General features: G+C 43.5%; 1 protein-coding gene across 4 annotated transcripts in view; it reads left to right on the plus strand.

Moving 5' to 3' along the window:
• The window catches only part of rfx2 (regulatory factor X, 2 (influences HLA class II expression)), a 221,387-nt gene that overhangs the window by 25,188 nt on the left and 174,307 nt on the right, over window positions 1–21,892 (plus strand). For 2 of the 4 annotated variants that reach the window (XM_072244689.1, XM_072244690.1), the window contains exon 2: window positions 12,949–13,099. The exons of the other annotated variants lie outside the window; for them this stretch is intronic. The gene's annotated coding sequence lies outside the window, so the exon portion shown is untranslated. The remainder of the gene's footprint in view (window positions 1–12,948; window positions 13,100–21,892) is intronic. 4 annotated transcript variants of the gene reach the window in all.

Consider the following 21,892-nt stretch of genomic DNA (forward strand, 5'->3'; position numbering starts at 1 on the left):
ATGAACAAAGCAATTGGCACATGTTCCTTCATCTGTCAGGGCACTGAGTACAAGAGTTGGGACTTCAGGTTATGACTGTACAAGATGTTGAAGAGCTGTATATAGTTTTGCTTCCCTACCTGTAAGAAGCAATGTCATTGAGATGGAAAAGATTCACAAGGATGTCAATGGTACTGAAAAGCTTGAGCTGCAAGGAGAGACTGGATAGGGTGAGTTATTTTTTTCACTGGAGCTTAGAAGGCTGAGGGTGACATAATGAGGGACATCGGTAAGTCTTTTCCCCAGCACGGGAGTCTTTTTAAAAAAATTCTGATAAGTAATCCTTTTTGTTGGCTACGTGGAACAGTATGTTCCAAGTCTACACTGGTGCCTGTCCTCCACTTTTCCTATGCTACACCGAGGACTGCATTGGTGCTGCTTCCTGCACCCATGGAGAGCTCGTTGACTTCATAAACTTTGCCTCCCAACTTCCAACCTACTCTCAAATTTACCTGGTCCATTTCCAACACCTCCCTCCTCTTTCGCAATCTCTCTGTCTCTATCTCTGGAGACAGCTTATCTACTGATGTCTATTATAAACCCACTGATTCTCACAGCTCAAAGTTGCTGGTGAATGCAGCAGGCCAGGCAGCATCTCTAGGAAGAGGTACAGTTGACGTTTCAGGCCGAGACCCTTCGTCAGGTCTTGGCCTGAAACGTCGACTGTACCTCTTCCTAGAGATGCTGCCTGGCCTGGTGTGTTCACCAGCAACTTTGATGTGTGTTGCTTGAATTTCCAGCATCTGCAGAATTCCTGTTGTTTGCGTTTTAAGATTCTCACAGCTACCTGGAGTATACCTCTTCCCACCCTGTTACTTGTAAAAACGCCATCCCCTTCACTCAATTCCTCCTCCTCTGCCTCATCTGCTCTCAGGATGAGGCTTTTCATTCCAGAACGAAGATGCCCTTCCTCCACCATCCTCAACTGCACCTCTTTTATTTCATGCATGTCTGCTCTCACCCCATCGTCCTGCCACCCTACCAGGGGTAGGGTTCCTCTTGTCCTCTCCTATCACCCAACCAGCTTCCATGTCCAGCATATAATTCTCCGTAACTTTCGCCATCTCCAGTGGGATCCCGTCTTTCCCTCCCTCCCACTTTCTGCTTTCCATAGGGATCGCTCCCTCCGTGACTCCCTTGTCCATTCTTCCCTCCCCACTAATCTCCCTTTTGGCACTTACCCTTGCAAGCAAAACAAGTGCTATACCTGCCCCTACACCACCTCCCTCACTACCATTCAGGGCCTCAAGCAGTCCTTCCAGGTGAGGTGTCACTTCACCTATGAGTCTGTTGGGGTCATGTTCTGTGTCCAGTGCTCTCGGTGTGGCCTCATGTATATCAGCGAGACCTGACGTAGATTGGGAGACTGCTTCTCTGAGCACCTACACTCCACCAGAAGAAGTGGGATCTCCCAGTGGCCACCCATTTTAATTCTACTTCCCACTCCCATTCCGATATGTCAATCAATGACCACCTGTACTATCACGATGAGGCTACACTTGGGTTGGAAGGACAACACCTTGTATTCTGTCTGGGTAGCCAACCTGATGGCATGAACATTGATTTCTGGAATATCCAGTAATACCACTCTCTTTCTCCTCCCGCTCCCCCCGCCACCCCAAGGGCAACTAAAGAAGTTGTAAGAGAAAAGATGAAATTTGAGGGCAACCTAGCCAATAACAAAGCAGGATACTAGAATTTTTTTTTAGTTATATAAAAAGTGAATGGGAGGTGAGAGTTGATAATGGATCACTGGAAAATGATGCTGGTGAGGTAGCAATAGGGGACAAAGAATGACAGATGAACTTAATGAGTACTTTGCATCAGTCTTCACTGTGAAAGACGTTAGCAGTGTGCTAGAGGTCCGTGAGTGACAGGGAACAGGAGTGAGTGCCATTGCTATTACAAAGGGAAAAAGTACTTGGTAAACTGAAAGGTCTTAAGGTGGATAAGTCACCTGGACCAGATGGACAACATCCCAGAGTCCTGAGAGAAGCTGCTGAAGAGATAACAAGTGGATTGGTCATGACGTTTCAAGAGGACTGGAAAATTACAAATGTCACTCTACTCTTTAATAAAAGGGAGGAAGGCAAAAGAAAGGAAATAATTAGTTAGCCTAACTTCAGTGGTTGGGAAAGTGTTGAAGTCTATATTAAGGACGAGGTTTGAGTATTTGGAGACTAATGATAAAGTAAGTCAAAGTCAGCATGGTTTCTGTAAAGGGAAATCTTGCCTGACAAATCTGTTAGAGTTCGTCGAGGAAGTAACAAGTAAACTTGAGGCATACAGCAATGTTTTATTTTGGAGAGCATTGGTTTCCTCCGAGGCGTCCATCCATGAACACCATTCTTGTTCGATGTTTTTCTTATAGTGGACACATGAACAGAGACATTTGTAAGTCCTAGAGATTTCTGCAGGGCTTTGCAGTTACCTCTGGGTTCTCTTTCATCTCCTTCAGTATTGTGCTCTTTGCAGGTCTCTCACTCCTAGGGAAACTGAATTTCCTCCATTTCTCTTACTGTGAACTGATGAACACGCAGGTCTTTAGAAATGTTTTCGTAGCCTTTTCCAGTTTCATGCATCTCTAATTCTTCTCCGGTCCCTTGAAAGTTGTTTTGATCAAGGCATGGTGTATATGAACAGATCTTTCTTGAGAAGAGCAGGCTCTTGTCAGTAACCTGACTTTGTATCTTTTTTAAAATAGTGCTGGGCACCTCTACAACCCACACCTCCAATCTCATCTCATTGATTGGAAATCCTGACCCCCAAATAGCTTTTGTTAGAAGGCTTTACCCCAGAGGTTTACAAACTTTTCCCAACATACATGCATCAAATATTGCATCATTTTTCTCACTAAATAAATGAACAAGTATAATTTGCTTGTGTTATTTATTTAATTGGGTTCTCTTTATCTAATTTTAGGACTTGTGCGAAGATCTGATCATATATATGCAGAAACAGAAAATTCTACAGGATTCAAAAACTTTCAAGCACCATTGTATTACCTGGCAGCTTGTACTCCTTCCCTTCTCCCAGCAATATAATCCTGGTTTCTGCCCCCCTCCTTTCCAATCTTGATAGGGGGTCTCAGTTCTTTTTCAGGTGTCTGAGTTGTGGAGTTCCTCCAGCATTTTGTGTGTATTATTCACAGATATCCCACCCTGCAATAACTCATTTCAGGGAGGTAGCACCACCACCCCCCCACCCCCGCAACCCCATATTACCCCCCCCCCCCCGTCGACCTCCAAGGGTGTATGTATACAGGACATTTGATAATGAAAGAACACAACAATTTATTTGATCACATATTGAAACTATATATAGAAACATAGAAAATAGGTGCAGGAGTAGGCCATTCGGCCCTTCGAGCCTGCACCACCATTTATTATGATCATGGCTGATCATCCAACTCAGAACCCCGCCCCAGCCTTCCCTCCATACCCCCTGACCCCCGTAGCCACAAGGGCCATATCTAACTCCCTCTTAAATATAGCCAATGAACTGGCCTCAACTGCTTCCTGTGGCAGAGAGTTCCACAGATTCACCACTCTCTGTGTGAAGAAGTTTTTCCTAATCTCAGTCCTAAAAGGCTTCCCCTCTATCCTCAAACTGTGGCCCCTCATTCTGGACTTCCCCAACATCGAGAACAATCTTCCTGCATCTAGCCTGTCCAATCCCTTTAGGATCTTATACGTTTCAATCAGATCCCCCCTCAATCTTCTAAATTCCAATGAGTACAAGCCCAGTTCATCCAGTCTTTCTTCATATGAAAGTCCTGCCATCCCAGGAATCAATCTGGTGAACCTTCTTTGTACTCCCTCTATGGCAAGGATGTCTTTCCTCAGATTAGGGGACCAAAACTGCACACAATACTCCAGGTGTGGTCTCACCAAGGCCTTGTACAACTGCAGTAGTACCTCCCTGCTCCTGTACTCGAATCCTCTCGCTATAAATGCCAGCATACCATTCGCCTTTTTCACCGCCTGCTGTACCTGCATGCCCACTTTCAATGACTGGTGTATAATGACACCCAGGTCTCATTGCACCTCCCCTTTTCCTAATCGGCCACCATTCAGATAATAATCTGTTTTCCTATTTTTGCCACCAAAGTGGATAACTTCACATTTATATTTCATATTCACATATATATTCATATATATTATTATTGAGTATTTTGTTGGCAGTCTCAATGCTAATAGCTAAATGCTAATGCAAACTTTCCTTGTACTGTGATGTGGCTTGCTTGGCAAATTTGAACATTTTGCCGGAAGTCTCAACCTCATAGCAGTCTGTGTCAATGAATTTGTTAATTTTGCAAGACACCAGATTCACAAGTGTTTTGTGAGACAGTTGACTTCTGAATTCTGTCTTAATGTGACACACCATGCTGAATGCCCTTTCTACATCGCAATTAGAATTTGGCATCATTATTTTTGACCCCTATTAGGCAGGGGTACACGTTAGTGTAGTCTGGGGTGAAGCATGTTTTATATTTTCTATTTTGGAGCACCCTGCTACGGCGCTGCAGGACACTAAACTGAATTGATGGACAATGAAAGAGAGAAAGAGGTTGACTGTAAAGCCCGCCCACAGAGAAAACTGATAGGTCTATTTAGCACAAAAGAGAGATGAATTAGGATGCTCTCCCCCCTCCCCCCCCCCACCTCTCCTGTGACTGTAAGGTCCTGGGTTCCGCTGGGTCCTAAAGTCCACCGTATTTGGACAGGTTGAATAAGGGACTTGAGCATCCACGTTTTTTGGTATCCGTGAGGGGTCCCGGAACCAATCCCTCGTGGATAAAGAGGGCCGACTGTACGTCTATATATTCTGTAAGTCTTTTCCTCATTCTGAATCATTTTCTGGATATTTCAGTTGCTATAAAATGTGGTGGCTGTTGTCCGTCATGTCCGACAATGACAGGAAACCTTTATGGGAAGAGTTGTTAAAAGTGGAAAAGTTGCAATGGGCGGTTCTACTCTCACGACCTCAGAGATTCAGGTGCAGTGATATGTACAAGCATCAGAACATGGGGTCTTCCTTGGTTATAGTTTTTTTTGGATTGGGACAGGAAGAGCGGCGTGAGAGCTAAATTCTGAATGAAGGCAGTTTTAAAAAAAAAAAAAAAAATTTTTTTTGAGCACAAGAAGGACGAGACTGTGCAGGCGTGTGACGTAGACAGGACAGCGCGGAGAGTTTAAAAAGGAGGCCATCCTATACAGCGGGCAGTGGAGTGAGTGGCAGCAGAGTGTAGGGCTTTGGCTCAACGGGCTTAGGCAGTAACGGGAAGAGGCGAGAGCGAGACACCAACGCCTTTTCTGTTCCCCTTGATGAATCGGCCCAGAGAGACGGAGGAACAGCAGGGCTCACACAGCTAACGGTTTAAAAAGTTCATGTGTTTGGCGAGTTAAGTGGGTGAGTAGACTTATTTTTCCTTGTTTCATTCCTGTAGAATTAGGTAACATGTCTGCAGGGTTAGTGCTTTGTTCAGGGTGTCAGATCTGGGAATCCTGGGAGACCTCCAGCCTCCCTGATGTCCACATCTGCGCCAGGTGCACCAAGATGCAGCTCCTCAGAGACCGTGTTAGGGATCTGGATCTGCAGCTTGATGACCGACTGCTTATCAGGGAAAGTGAAGAGGTGATAGACAGGAGCTACAGGTAGGTAGTCATCCCTAGGCTACAGGGGTCAGAAAATTGTCAGGAAAGGGAAGGAAATGTCCCTTCAGCAACAAGTATATCGTTTTGGATGTTGTTGCGGGAGATGACCTGACCGGGGACTGCCACGGTGACCGGGTCTCTGGCACTGAGCCTGGCACTGTTGTGCAGGAGGGAAGGAGGGAGAAGAGGAATGCAGTAGTCACAGGGGATTCCATAGTCAGGGGAACAGACAGGAGATTCTGTGAGCCTGATAGAGATACCCGCATAGTGTGTTGCCTCCCAGGTGCCAGGGTACGGGATGTCTCGGATTGGGTCCAGAATATTCTGAAGGGAGAGGGCGAACAGCCAGCTGTCTTGGTATATGTTGGTACCAATGGCATAGATAGGACAAGGGAGGAGGTCCTGAAGAGAGATTTCTGGGAGTTAGGAAGGAAGCTGAGAAGCAGGACCTCCAGGGTAGTAATCTCAGGATTGCTACCTTAGCCACGTGCTAGCGAGGGCAAGAGTAGTTGGATCAGGCAGATGAATGTGTGGCTCAGAGACTGGTGCAGGGGGCAGGGCTTCAGATTCTTGGATCATTGGGATCTCTTCTGGAGGAGGTATGACCTGTTCAAAAAGGACGGGTCACACCTGAACCCGAAGGGGACCAATATCCTAGCAGGAAGGTTTAATAGAGCTCTTAGGGAGGGTTTAAACTAATTTGGCAGGGGGATGGGAACCGGAATGACAGAGCGGAGGAGGGGGAAAACAGAAATAAATCTAAGATAGTGAGCAGTAAAGATGTCAGGAAGGACAGGCAGGTGATGGGGCAAATTTGCAGCCATTGGGATGAGTTGCAGTGCAATCAAAGCAAAAGGTACCAAATACTGGTCTTAAGGTGTTATACTTAAATGCACGCAGCATGAGGAATAAGGTGGATGAACTTGCTGTACAGCTACAGATTGGCAGGTATGATATAGTGGCCATCACTGAGACGTGGCTAAAGGATTCATGTCTCTGGGAGCTGAACATCCAAGGATACACGGTGTATCGGAAGGATAGGCAGGTAGGCAGAGGGGGTGGGATGGCTTTATTGGTAAGAAATGATACTAAATCATTAGAAAGAGGTGCCATATAATCGGACGGTGCAGAATCTTTATGGGTTGAGCTAAGAAATCGCAGGGGTAAAAGGACCCTGATGGCAGTTATACACAGGCCTCCTAACAGCTGCAGTGATGTGGACCACAAGTTACAACAGGAAATAGAAAAGGCTTGCCAGAAGGGCAGTGTTATGATAATTGTGGGGGATTTTAACATGTGAGTGGTTTGGGAAAATCAGGTTGGCACTGGATCTCAAGAGAGAGAGAATTTGTAGAATGTCTGTGAGATGGCTTTTTGGAACAGCTTGTTGTTAAGCCCACTAGGAGATTTGCTGTTCTGGATTGGGTATTGTGTAATGAACCAGAGGTGATTAGAGAGATTGAGGTGAAGGAACCCTTAGGAAGCAGTGATCATAACATGATTGAGTTCACTGTGAAATTTGAAAAATAGAAGCCCAAATCTGGTGTGTCGGTATTTCAGCGGAGTAAAGGAAATTATAGTGGCATGAGAGAGGAACTGACCAAAGTTGACTGGAAAGGGACACTGGAAGGACGGCAGAGCAGCAGTGACTGGAGTTTACGTGAGAAATGAGGAAGGTGCAAGATAGATATATTCCAAAAAAGAAGAAATTTTCGAATGGAAAAAGGATGCAACCGTGGCTGACAAGAGAAGTCAAAGCCAAAGTTCAAGCAAAGGAGAGGGCATACAAGGAAGCAAAAATTAGTGGGAAGACAGAGGATTGGGAAGTTTTTAAAAGCTTACAAAAGGAAACTAAGAAGGTCGTTAAGTGGGAAAAGATGAACTGTGAAAGGAAGCTAGCAAATAATATCAAAGAGGATATTAAAAGCTTTTTCAAGTATATGAAGAGTAAAAGACAGGTGAGAGTAGATATAGGACCGATAGAAAATGATGCTGGAGAAATTGTAATGGGAGATAAAGAGATGGCAGAGGAACTGAACGAGTATTTTGCATCAATCTTCACTGAGGAAGACATCAGCAGTATACTGGACACTCAAGGGTGTCAGGGAAGAGAAGTGTGTGCAGTCACAATTACGAGGAGAAAGTACTCAGGAAGGTGAATAGTCTAAAGGTAGATAAATCTCCCGGACCAAATGAAATGCACCCTCGTGTTCTGAAGGAAATAGTTGTGGAGATTGCGGAGGCATTAGCAGTGATCTTTCAAAAGTCAATAGATTCTGGCATGGTTCCAGAGGACTGGAAGATTGCAAATGTCACTCCGCTATTTAAGAAGGGAGCAAGAAAGCAAAAAGGAAATTATAGACCTGTTAGCTTGACATTGGTGGTTGGGAATTTGTTGGAGTTGATTGTCAAGGATGAGGTTACGGAGTACCTGGAGGCATATGACAAGATAGGCAGAGCTCAGCATGGTTTCCTTAAAGGAAAATCCTACCTGACAAACTTATTGCAACTTTTTGAGGAAATTACAAGTAGGCTAGACAAGGGAGATGCAGTGGATGTTGTGTATTTGGATTTTCAGAAGGCCTTTGACAAGGTGCCGCACATGAGGCTGCTAAACAAGATAAGAGCCCATGGAATTACGGGAAAGTTACGTACGTGGGTAGAGCGTTGGCTGATTGGCAGGAAACAGAGAGTGGGAATAAAGGGATCCCATTCTGGTTGGTTACCAGTGGTGTTCCACAGGGGTCCGTGTTAGGACCGCTTCTTTTTACATTGTACATCAACGATTTGGATTATGGAATAGATGGCTTTGTGGCTAAGTTTGCTGATGATATGAAGATAGGTGGAGGAGCCGGTAGTGCTGAGGAAATAGAGTCTGCAGAGAGACTTGGATAGATTGGAAGAATGGGCAAAGAAGTGGCAAATGAAATACAATGTTGGAAAGTGTATGGTTATGCACTTTGGCAGAAGAAATAAACGGGCAGACTATTATTTAAATGGGGAGAGAATTCAAAGTTCTGAGATGCAACGGGACTTGGGAGTCCTCCTGCAGGATACCCTTAAGGTTAATCTCCAGGTTGAATCAGTGGTGAAGAAGGTGAATGCAATGTTGGCATTCATTTCTAGAGGAATAGAGTATAGGAGCAGGGATGTGATGTTAAGTCTCTATAAGGCGCTGGTAAGACCTCACTTGGAGTACTGTGGGCAGTTTTGGGCTGACTGGGGGGGCGGTGTTAATCACGACTGGAATATAGGTGATAAGTCACTTATAGGTGGCTAATACACTCATTTTTGTTTCTGAAAGGGTTTATCTAACGAATTTAATATTAAGTACACAGCACATATTTTCCTCGCATGAATATAGTGATAAGTCAATTATAACAGTGGTCCTCAACCTCCGGGCTGCAGACTGATACATTGCCACGAAGAATGCAGCGGTACAGCGGTGGCCAGAACATCTTTAAGAAAAAAGCCGAAATAAACAAGCTAATTAATTAGGTGCGACCCGGCACGTAAGTGTCGACCCAAGTCAGAGGTGACGCAATGAGACCACTGATTGGGGACCACTGAATTATAAGTCAATAGCATCATAACATTTTAAGTAACGTTTGGATATTAAACACACAGCGCATATTTTCCTCGTATGAACATATAAAATCATTGCAACACACCAAAATCACTGAATCAGTGGGAGCCCTGGGCTTGTTTTCCTGCAACAAGATGGTCCCATTGAGGGGTGATGGGAGACAGCGATACTCAAAGGGGGTTCCTTATGTTCGGTTTATTTCGCAATTTAGTTTTCATTGCATTCGTTGCAGAAAACTCCGCTTTGCAGTGATATGATGTTGGAAATGGAAGCAACGTTTTCAGTGCCTTCGTGGCTATCTCAGGATATTCAATCTTGACTTTGGTCTAGAATGCTGGCAGAGATGTTATGTCAAACATACTTTTCAGCCCACCGTCACTTGCAAGCTCGAGGAGTCGATCTTTTTCCCGTGCTGCCATGGATGATTCATCGGGGACATTCACAAATGGGTCACGGACCCATTCCTTTGCACATCTTGGGTCACTGATGACCTCGCGTGCGTTCAAGTTCAATAGTGGGTGCGACAGGGAATGAGGAAAGGTGCAGCTGACTCATATTGTTTCATATGGAATAGAGTATAGGAGCAGGGATGTGATGTTGAGGCTCTATAAGGCACTGGTAAGACCTCACTTGGAGTACTGTGTGCAGTTTTGGGCTCCTTATTTAAGAAAGGGTGTGCTGACGTTGGAGAGGGTTCAGAGAAGATTCACTAGAATGATTCTGGGAATGAGAGGGTTAACATATGAGGAACGTTTGTCCGCTCTTGGACAGTACTCCTTGGAGTTTAGAAGAATGAGGGGGGACCTCATAGAAACTTTTCGAATGTTGAAAGGCATGGACAGAGTGGAAGTGGCAATGTTGTTTCCCATGGTGGGGGAGTCTAGTACGAGAGGGATTGAAAGGCGCCCATTCAGAACAGAGATGCAAAGAAATTTTTTTAGTCAGAGGGTGGTGAATCTATGGAATTTGTTTCCACGGGCAGCAGTGGAGGCCAAGTCATTGGGTGTATTTAAGGCAGAGATTGATAGGAATCTGAGTAGCCAGGGCATCAAAGGTTATGGTGAGAAGGCGGGGGAGTGGGACTAAATGGGAGAATGGATCAGCTCATGATAAAATGGTGGAGCAGACTCGATGGGCCGAATGGCCGACTTCTGCTCCTTTGTCTTATGGTCTTATGAACTACTTCTGTGCCTCACGTGCCCTTTGTTCTCCATGTAGTGTGGTAGAACTGCCTTCCTGGCTGTTGGATTTCACTGTAGATATCAGTTGCCTGGTAGACTGGAGCTGGCTTTGCATGCTAGGACAGGCACATCCCTATCTCAACGGGGTACGACCCTTACCTGGTTTAGTCGGCCTGTTGCATGCAAACACCTACTTGGCGCCACAGGTGATAATGCACATTTAATTGGGTGATATCACTCATTTCCTTGTGCCTAATTAATTCATCCAAGGTACAAAATAGAATGCTGTTACTTCGCTTTTGTTGCAAGCTTATTCTGTTCTCGTGTCATGGATTGTTTTATGAAATGGAAAAACAAAGACCAGTTTTTGCCCTTTGAGAAATGTCTTGAGAGTCCTGAAAGTATTAAACACTACACTACTGTATTTTAGTAATTTGCTAATCAACAATGCTGTGTGTAATCCTGCAGTCTCGCTGAAGAATTTCGGATCAAAGCATCGACTGTATTTTTTTTCCATAGATGCTGCTTGGTCTGCTGAGTTCCTCCAGCATTTTGTGTGAGTTGCTCGGATTTCCAGCATCTGTAGTTTTTCTCTTGTTTGTAATGCAGTATGTAATTATGGTTGTCCTTCTAATTGTATGAGAGCATTTTTCCTACCCTTCCTCATTTGATTGTCTGATGAAGTGCTAGAAGTTAACATTCTGTAGGATAAGCGTTTACATGTTCCAGCTTGTTTATGAACAGTCTCTGGATGGCTGCCCATTTTCATCCTCATAATTAAACATGCAGAGAACTATAATAAGTTCTTGTGATTTCAAGCAGAACTGAAATCTTTCTTCCTTCAGAAGTCTTAGTCCTATAACGTGCCGAATTGACTTCTGCCTTTGCAGAATTTTTTGAGCAAGTCTGGGTGATTATCACTTTCTCTCTATTAGCAGTATTTTTTCTTAATTTGATTTGAACCTTCCTGTCAGCTGACCATGTTGACAGTTTAATCTTTATTATTGGCTGTAGAATAATAACATATTTTAAAATTATCACTAATTCAAACAGTTTATTTTCCCCACCCCAGAGCTAGGTGACTCAATTGCACATAGATATTTTGTGGACCTAATCCTCTTGTCTGGTAATTAACACTTCAACAATAAATTGATCACCTGCTGACTAGATTGAGATACAAGCAGTTTGATTCTTGCAGAATGCTATTTCCTTTTTTGCAGCCTGGATTTTAAGTAACACACACAGAATGCTGGATGAACTATGCAGGTCAGGCAACATCTTTGAGGAATAAGCAGTCCACCCTTCTGAGACCTTTCCTGTCCTGATGTTGTCTTGGCTCAAAATATTGACTGTTTATTCCTTTCCATGATGCTGCCTGACCTGAGTTCCTCCAGCATGTGCTTCTCCGGATTTCCAGCATTTGTTGAATCTCTTGTGCTTATGGCTATTAGTGACCTTTTCACTTAATTAAGCTATCTACCATAGATTTTTTTGATACTGTTTCATTTAGCCTATTCAGTCCTATTATAGTTAAATTGTTCCTTTCTGTATTCTTGCTTTTTTACTGGAAATCTACAGAGGACTTTCCCTGGAATTTGCTTTGACAATTATTTTTGAGTGTAGATTTCATCATGATGTTTAGTTGATGACATACTGCTCTTCATACAGAAACCAGTGTTGAACTGTGCTGATCTGAAGCTTTTCCAGATGTTGATGTTTGGCACCCTCCTTCAAAAATGGCAGTGGAACTTTTTAGTATGGCATGGTAAACTATGATATGGACAACTGAATGGCATACCTCCACTTGCCATCATCCCCTCCCTACCAAACCACATCAAAGGAGGTGCTTTTTGGAAGAAAAGAACTGTCAAACTATTTGTTTTTCCCCAGTTTCTATCCCTTCCACCCAGGTGTCAGGCAAAGAAAAGGTAATTGGAGTTCAACAGACAGATACTTTTCAACAAGAACAATCAAGTTCTGTTCATTGTGCAAACAATAAAAGTAGGCAAAATAACACTCAAAACTGAAATTCATGAAAGTGAGCCCTAGCCACAAAGCCATTCATCACTGCAGCCAATCCAGGAACGAGTTAGTTGTAGACCACAGTCTTGGTTCAACAGAGAAGAGTAAACTTCGCGGATCAGTGAACTGAACTCTGGCCCATTACTCACTTCTGGCCCTGACACCTGACCTTTTCAATCTAGCTTGGCACTTAAATCAGACAAACTGTGGTTGTTCCTCACTCTCAGACCAAGACCCTGTTGCTTTGATATGCTGACGGACCTGGGACCCCGCCACCTCAATTAGGACTGTACCTGACCTTTTCAATTTAGCCTGGTGCTAAAATCAGTCAGATCTCATTCCTTGCTCTCGGGCCCAGGCATAGGCCCCACTGCCTCAACTCTGCTTCACCTCAGTTCTGATGCTTTGAATTGCCTCTAAGTCTGCTCCAGCAGCCAAATTTTGGTTTGTTTCCCTCTCTCAGGCCTGGACCCCGCTGCCTCGATTCAGCCCAAATACACTGTGCTGCAATCGTCCTGCACCTTCGAGACTTCAGTTCACGCTACAGGTGGCTCAACTTCTGGCAAAAGCTCGACTCTGAAAGGGAAGTTGCAGTGATCATTTACTAGAAAAAGGTGTGATTTAATAAAGTCATAGATGCTTTTGCTCCCAACAAATTGTCGCTGTGCTTCACCTGCCCCATCTTAAACCAGAAAAAAGATGGTATATCAATGAGGAAAAAGTTGCATCCTTGAGGGACAGTATAGGTAACAGCTCAAGTTGGAAGATATGCCATTGCAGACAGTTTTCTGGCTTGTCTAGACAGATCAGAATGAAGAAATGCATGCTCATCCACCTATGCAAATTAATTCCTCTGAAATAGTAAATCAAATTTTTATTATGTAATCCTGAATAATTGTCGATTACCAGATTTGTAAAATTTGATAAAATGGAGTTCATTGCTGTTCTTTCCATATGATTGTAAACAGTTTTTGAAATGATTTGGCACCGGTTGCTACTATTTTTAAATGGCTTCTGAGTCTGGTGTTCGATAGAATCAAATTTGAATTTTGCTCAAAGTATTACAGATTTAAATATAATTGAAATTTCTCTTGCCCTTCCATCCACAGCACTATGAAGTACTTGAAATGCTGAATGCACGATATACAATACTTTTTTTACTTCAAATGAATCTATTAGAAAAGTTCAAAAGCATTATCAAATGTTGTTTTTCTGGCCATTCTGGGTTTTTTTCTGGTACTTTTTTTAAAACTCCAAATAAATGTTAACAAGATGGGCACAAATTGATAGGTGCCAGCATTCTTCTGTTACCCAATATGTCATCTAAGAATTGCATAACTGAGTTATAGAGAAGAATTGAGGTGCAGCATTTGACTTGAGTAGGCAGCTTCTTGCAGTTCTGCTGAAGTAAACCTGTAAAGAATGTATCCTGCATAATAAGTGAAGTATTAATGCGGTTTATGTTGATGAAGAGCAGAAGTGGGAATTGTGGAAAAGACTTGTTTGGTTTTTAGTGTTTGGTGAGCTGCCTGGCAACTAGTTCCTAGAAGCAGGAGTGGGCTGTGTCTCCCAAAGCAACTGCTGTGAATTAGCAAACAATAAAAGCAAACAAAGCAAGCTGCTTTGCCTTGTTTTTGATTGAACATCTGTTTTTCTGTGTTTAAATAGTTTGTCACACATCAGGAAAGATGTGTAAAGGTAACTGCATTAGAATATTAAATAACACAGGTTTTTAAAAACTTTCCAACCAAATCAAGATGGTCCAATGGATTTTTGTTTTCTCTTTTAAAAGGTCAGAGCAGTGCTGAGATAGGTCACTCTGACAGCAAGAGCTGTGTAAGAATTTCTCCTGCCTAAACTCCAGTCAGACTAATTATCCATTTGACACTTGGAGGGGTATAGCCACCAATAGTTTCCTACCCGATGACCAACACTTTCAAAGGGGCAGGTAATTGACAGGCAAAGTTATTTTAGTCAATGCTGGGACATGAAGCTAGTGGGAATTCTAAAGATGGTACGTTAAAAATAATCATTTGCATTAGGTATTTTCATGAAGGAAGATTTCTGGATTTAGTACTAATACTAACCAATATCTGTGGCTATAATGTGGGCTGCTGAGCATGTAATTCATGTACACACAACAAGATGACATGGCTACTACTTGAAAAATTCAGCAGACTTAGAAACCACCATGCTAACGATACAACTTTGGATGAGATAGTGTTGTAAATTGTGCTGAATCAAACCTTTGGCGAAGAAGTGTTATCAGTGATTTTGGAATCTGTTCTTCAAAGTTGTTTCCGTTCACTCATAAGCTACCTAATGAATGTGTTTGGCATAACCAACCTCCTTACATGCAGCAATTTCAGAATGTACAGTAGCTTCAAGAAACAGCTTTTGTTTTAAAACTGATTACAGGACACTAGTTTTGTTGCACCAGGGCAGCATTTGTTGCCCTTCCTAATTGCCCTGTATAGATAATCGCTGCAATCATCCTCCTTCCACAGAGCTAAATACAATCTTGTGAAGGAACCCAACAGATTGAGCAGCATCTGTGGGAGGAGAGCTTTGGGTCAAAACCCTGCAGAGTCCAGGGTTTCAGATTCAAAGTTACTTAATGTCATTTCTAGTACACAAGTGTAAAGGCCAATTAAATAATTGTAACTCTGGATCTGATGCAGCGCAGAAACACTAGGATAAAGAACACAATAATTAAAAACTACAATAAATGTAAGTACAGTTAATATACAAATTATATTATGTATGTCATAAAGTGACTCTAGGCACAGGAGTGTCTTTACACAAGGTGGCTGACCAGGAATTGATAAAGTAGTGGTGGTGGGGGATGTGGAGGGGTGGATTTGTGGGTGGAGGTGTTAATCAGCTTTTCTTGCGGAAAGTAACTGTTTTGTAGTCCTAGCGTAGATGCTATGTAGCCTCTTCCCTAATGGGAATGAGACACAGTCCATGAGCAGGGTGGGAAGGATCCTTCATGATTTTACTAGCCCTTTTCCAGCACCTTTCTGTTTGTATGTCCTTGATTGTGGGTAGGCTGGTGCTGGTGATGCGTTGGGCAATTTTGACTACCTGTTGTAGAGCATTCCACTCTGCAGCAGTGCAGTTTCCATAATGTGCTGCATTAGTGCAAGGTAGGATGCTGTCTACTGCACATGGGTAGAAGGATGTGTGTAGCTCTCTTCAGCTTCCTCAGAAAGTTGAGGCATTGATAAGCTTTCCTGATTCTGTGAAATGTGTACTAGGACCTTGAGAGGTTGTGTGAGATGTGCACTCCCATAGTTTCAAACTGCTCGCAGTTTCCACTGCTCTACCACCAATTCAAAGAGGGAAGTGAGTGGTATGACTTTTTCTGAAGTCAATAATAACTATTGTCTTGCAGACACTGAGGAAGAGGTTATTTGTCTGGTATCTGGCCTCAAGCTCTTCCACCTCCTCTTTGTAGGACGCTTCATCTGTGTTGGTGATGAATCCCACTACAGTTGTGTCATCGTCATAGTCATACTTTATTGATCCCTGGGGAAATTGGTTTTCGTTACAGTTGCACCATAAATAATAAATAGTAATAGAACCATAAATAGTTAAATAGTAATATGTAAATTATGCCAGTAAATTATGAAGTAAGTCCAGGACCAGCCTATTGGCTCAGGGTGTCTGACCCTCCAAGGGAGGAGTTGTAAAGTTTGATGGCCACAGGCAGGAATGACTTCCTATGATGCTCTGTGCTGCATCTCGGTGGAATGAGTCTCTGGCTGAATGTACTCCTGTGCCCACCCAGTACATTATGTAAACGCAGCAAACTTGACAATGTGATTACTTGGTTGTTTGGCCAGGCGGTTATGTGTTAGCAGAGGGTACAGCAATGGGCACAGCACGCAGCCCTGGGGGGCACCCGTTCAAGGATGATGAGGAAGGAGGAGTGGTTGTGCATCCAGACTGAGTTCCGTTGGTTAGGATGTCCAACACCCAGTGGTGTATTTAGGCTGAGGAGTAGGAGTTTGTTCACCATGGTCTGTAAGACAGTAGTCTTGAATGCCGAACTAAAATCCAAAAACAGCATTCTGACATAAGGGTCCTTGTTTTCAAGGTGTGTCAGGGCCAGGTGCATGGCAAATATTATCGCATCTGTTGTAAAGCAGTTATGTTGGTAAGCATATTGGGGTTGTCATTACCAGCCATTCAAAAAAACTTCATGATGGTTGGCATTAGTGCGTCTGGGTGGTAGTTGTTTAGTTCTGAAGGTGTAGAGTTCTTTGCTACAGGGATGATGGTGGCTGATTTGAAGCATATGAGGGCAATAGCCTGGATGGGTGAAGTGTTGAAGGTGTTCACAAAGACATCAGTGAGCTGCTGTGCACACTCCAAATTCTCTGCCTGGGGCGTTGTCTGGCCCAGCTGTCTTATTGTGTATTCCAAAAATGAAGAAATACTCAAATGGTAAAATAGTACAACCATGGCTGACAAGGGAAGTCAAAGCGATTGTAAAACCAAAAGAAATGGCACACAACAAAAGCAAAACTTAGTGGGAAGATGGAGGATTGGGAAGTTTTAAGAGCCTACAGAGAGCAACTAAAAAAATCATTAGAAGGGAAAAGATGAAATATGAAGGCAAGCTAGCAAATAATATCAAATGGATAGTAAAAGTTTTTTCAGGTTTAAAAATAAAAGAAATGAGAGTGGATATAGGACCACGAGAAACTGAGTCAGGAGAAATAATAATGGGGGACAAGGAGATGGCCGATGAACTAAATGAATATCATCATTCTTCACTGGAAGACACTGGCAGTATGCCTGATGTTGTAGTGGGTGCAGTTACTATTACAAGAGAGAAGGTGCTCAAAAAGCTGAAAGACCTAAAAGTACATAAGTCACCCGGACCAGATGAAATGCACCCTAGGGTTCTGAAAGAGGCGGCATTAGAAATGCTCTTTCAAAAATCATTGGACACTGGCATGATGCCAGAGGACAGGAAGATTGCAAATGTTACTCCACTCTTTAAGAAAGGAGGAAGACAGCAGAAAGAAAACTGTAGACCAGTTAGCCTGACCTCAGTGGTTGGGAAGATGTTAGAGTCGGTTGTTAAGGATGAGGTGATGGAGGACTTGCTGACACAGGACAAGGTAGTACAAAGTCAGCATGGTTTCCTTCAGGAAAAATCCTGCCTGACAAACCTGTTTGAATTCTTTGAGGAGATTACAAGTAGAATAGATAAAGGGAATGCAGTGAATGTTGTAAATTTGAACTTTCAGAAGGCCTTTGACAAGGTGCCACACATGAGGATGCTTACCAAGTTAAGAGCCATGGTTTTACAGGAAAGTTACTGGCATGATTAGAGCATTGGCTGATTAGTAGGAGGCAGTGAGTGGGAAATGAAAGGATCTTTTTCTGGTTAGCTGCTGGTGTTCTGCAGGAGCTGGTTTTGGGACCACTTCTTTTAATGCTGTATATAAGTGATTTAGATTAAGGAATAGTTGGCGTTGTTACCAATTTTGCAGATGATGTGAAGATTTGTGGAGGGGCAGGTAGTGTTGAAGAAGCAAGTAGGATGCCGAAGGATTTAGACAGATTAGGAGAATGGGCAAGAAAGTGGCAAATGAAATACAATGTTGGAAAATGCATGGTCATGCACTTTGGTAGTAGAAATAAATGTGCGGACTATTTTCTAAGCGGGGAGAAAATACAGGAATCTGACATGCAGAGGGACTTGGGAGTCCTTGTGCAGAGTACCCTAAAGGTTAACTTGCAGGTTGAGTTGGTGGTGAGGAAGGCAAGTGCCATGTTAGCATTCATTTTAAAAAGGTCCAGAACAGAAGAGCAGGGATGTGATGCTGAGGCTTTACAAGGCACTGGTGAGGCCTCGCCTTGAGTATTGTGAACAGTTTTGGGGCCTCTCATCTTAGAAAAGATGTGCTGGCATTGGAGAGGATCCAGAGGAGGTTCACAAGGATGATTCCAGGAATGAGAGGATTATCATACAAAAAACGTTTGATGGCTCTGGGTCTGTACTTGCTGGAATTCAGAAGGATGGGCGGGGGGGGGGGCCGTTGTCTCATTGAAACCTTTCAAATGTTGAAAGGCCTAGACAGTAGATACAGAAAGGATGTTTCCCATGGACAAGAGGGCACGGCCTCTAGATCGAGGGGCGCCCTTTCAAAACAGATGTGGAGGAATTTCTTTAGCCAGAGGGTGGTGAATTTGTGGCATTTGTTGCTACATGCAGTTGTGGAGGCCAGGTCATTGGGTGTATTTAAGGCAGAGATTGGTAGGTTCCTGATTGGACATGGCATCAATGGTTATGGGGAGAAGGCCAGGAACTGGGTTTGAGGGGGAGATAGAATAAAAAAGGATCAGCCATGATTGAATGGTGGAGCAGACTCGATGGGCCAGATTCTGCTCCTATGTCTTATGGTCTTGTGGTTTTATGGTCTTATGGGGGTTGACTTTCTGCAGAGAACTTCTCATGTCTGCTGCTGTTACATACTGTGGCTACTTGCCTGGGAGTGGGTAGTTTTTGGGGTTGGCATGTTGTATGCCTCGAAGTGTGCGTAAAAGTTGTTCAGAGCATCAGGAAGTGAGATGTCACTGGTACATGGAACAGTACAGCACAGGAACTGGTCCTTCACCCACAATGTTGTGCCAAACCAATTAAATTAGTTATCAAATGGCTAACTAAACTAATCCTTTCTGTCTACAGAATGGCTATATCCTTCTATTTTCCTCAATTCATGTGCCTATCTAAACATATAAACATTTTTAAAATATCTGTCAGTACATCAAAATATCTGTCAGTACATCAGCCTAGAAGATGCATTAAAGGCACACACCACTGTTCATGAATTTTTAAAAAAACTTGCCCCTCACATCTCCTTTAAAATTATCGCCTCTCACCTTAAATGTATACCTTTTGGTATGAGGCATTTCAACCCTTGAAAAAGATACTGTCTAGGATAGTGGGAAATAATGGTAGCTCAGGTTGAGGTGTTTGATGTTGCAGTATTCGGCAAGCTTGGCAATTTGCTTGCATTAAATCATATAAATGCGAGCACTCCCAGAGCAAAACACCAACAACTGTGCACTGAGGATATCATGTCGACTGGTGATGAAATGTCTGCAAGCTGCAAAGCTCAGCCAGCACTGCAACATCAAAGATATTGTCTGTCTCCTCTGTCTCTCATAATCTTACAAGACTATTAGATCTCCCTCCAGCCTCCGGCACTCCAGTGTTTGCCAAACTCGGCCCAAGTTTGTCCAGACTCTCGTTTTATAACATGCCCACTAATCTAGGCAACACCCTGATTAAACCTCTTCTGCACCACCTTCAATGCCTCAACATCCTTTCTGAAATGGGGCAACCAGAGATGTGTGCAATTCTCAAGATGCAGCCTAACTAAAATTTTATGAAACTGCAACGTAACTTCCTGACTTTTGAACTTAATGTCTCGACTAGTAAAGGCAAGTGTGATATATGCCTTCTGAACCACCCTATCAATTTGTGTAGGGGAGTTACAAACTTGTACCTCAAAATCCCTCTGCTCATTGACACTGTTTAGCCTCTTGCTTTTAACAGTGTTCTGTCTCTTAGCGTTTGACCTACCAAGGTGCAACACTTCACATTTGGTTGGGTTAAACTCCATCTGCCATTTCTCCACGCATATCTGCAATTGATCTATATGCTGTAGTATTCTTTGCCAGTCTTCTACTCTATCCACAGCACCGCAAATCTTAGTAACATCCCCAAACTCACTAACCCACCCATCTACTTTTTAATCCAGGTTATTTGTATACATCACAAGCAGCGGAGGTCCCAGTACACATCCCTGCGAACACTTCTAATCACAGATGTCCAGACACTGGCACTCTGTCCTTGCATAATCAGTAATGCTCTTGATGTCCAACTTCATACGCTGGGGATCATTATTAGACATATGTTCTGGTCTTCCCCTCTTGATGGCTAAGATGAGGTTTGTCCTGGCTGCTCTGGGAGCTGTTTTGTCTCTGGACTTGTAAGCAGCATCCTGGGCTTTTAGTAAGAAGCACACCTCTGCATTCAGCCTAGGCTTCTGGTTGTGCTGTGAGATGACCACACACTTGGTGATGTAGCTGGTGACAGGTGATGCATATTCCTCAAGTTCTGTGTCTTCACAGTGTGTGATGGCCTCCTTGAGCATCTGACAGTCCATTCAAAACATTCCTGAGCATAGAGATTGCGTCAGGTGAGGGGGTAATTTTAAAGAAGATGGTGGGCAAGTTTTTTTAATAAGCTATGATGGGTGCTTAGAATTTGCTGCCTGGGGTGGCGGTGGAGGGAGAAACATTAGATTTTTAAAGAGATGCTTAAATAGGCACATGAATGTGAAGGAACTGGAGGGATATGGGCAGTGATGTCCTTGATTAGTTTCTCCATTTTCCATATGCTGGGATTAACAGTGTAGAGATGTGGTCAGAGAGGCCAAGATGAGGGTGTGCAGATACAGAGCTGGAGGAACTCAGCAGTTCAGGCAGCATCTATAGAAAAGAGCTAACAGTCAATGTTTTGGGTTGAGACCCTTCTATCAGAATTGGAGAAGAAAGATGAGAAGTCAGAGTAAGAAGGTGGGGGGAGGAAGAAATGCAAGGTAGTAGGTGATAGGTGAAACTGGGAGGGGTAAAGTAGAGATCTGGGAAGTCGATTGGTGGAGAAGATAAAGGGCTGGAGAAGGGGAAATCTGTCAGTACAGAAGACCATTGAAGAAAGGGAAGGAGGAGGAGCTCTAGAGAGGTGATGGGCAGGTAAGGATGTGAGGTGAGAGGGAAATTGGAATGGAGAATGGTGGAAGGGAAGGGGATGGGGGAGAATTACCATAAGTTCAAGAAATGGATGTTCATGACATCAGGTTGGAGGCTACCCATACGGAATATAAGGTGTTGCTCCTTGACTCTGAGTGTGGCCTTATTGCAGCAGTAGACGAGGCAATAGACTGACATGTCAGAATGGGAATGGGAAGTAGAATTAAAATGGGTCCCAGTTTTTCTGGTGGATGGAGTGTTGGTGCTCGGAGAAGTGGTTTCCCAATCTACATCGGGTCTCACGGATATACAGGAGGCCACACCAGGAGCACAGGATACAGTAAATGACCCCAACAGACTCGCAGGTAAAGTGTTGCCTCACCCTATTTGGGGCCCTGAATGGTAGTGAAGGAGGAGAAGTAGGGACAGGTATGGCGCTTGTTCTGTTTGTAAGAATAAGTGCCAGGAGGGGAGAACAGTGGGGAGGGAAGAGTAGACAAGAGAATTGTGTAGGGAGCAATCCCTACGGAAAGCAGGAAGTGGGGGCTTTGCCGAGCACCTATTCTCCATTTGTCAGACAAAGTGGGATCTCCCAATGGCCACCCATTTAAATTCTACTTCCCATT

This window comes from Mobula birostris, chromosome 26 (genome assembly GCF_030028105.1).
Source record: "Mobula birostris isolate sMobBir1 chromosome 26, sMobBir1.hap1, whole genome shotgun sequence".
NCBI classification, from domain to species: Eukaryota; Metazoa; Chordata; class Chondrichthyes; order Myliobatiformes; family Myliobatidae; genus Mobula; species Mobula birostris.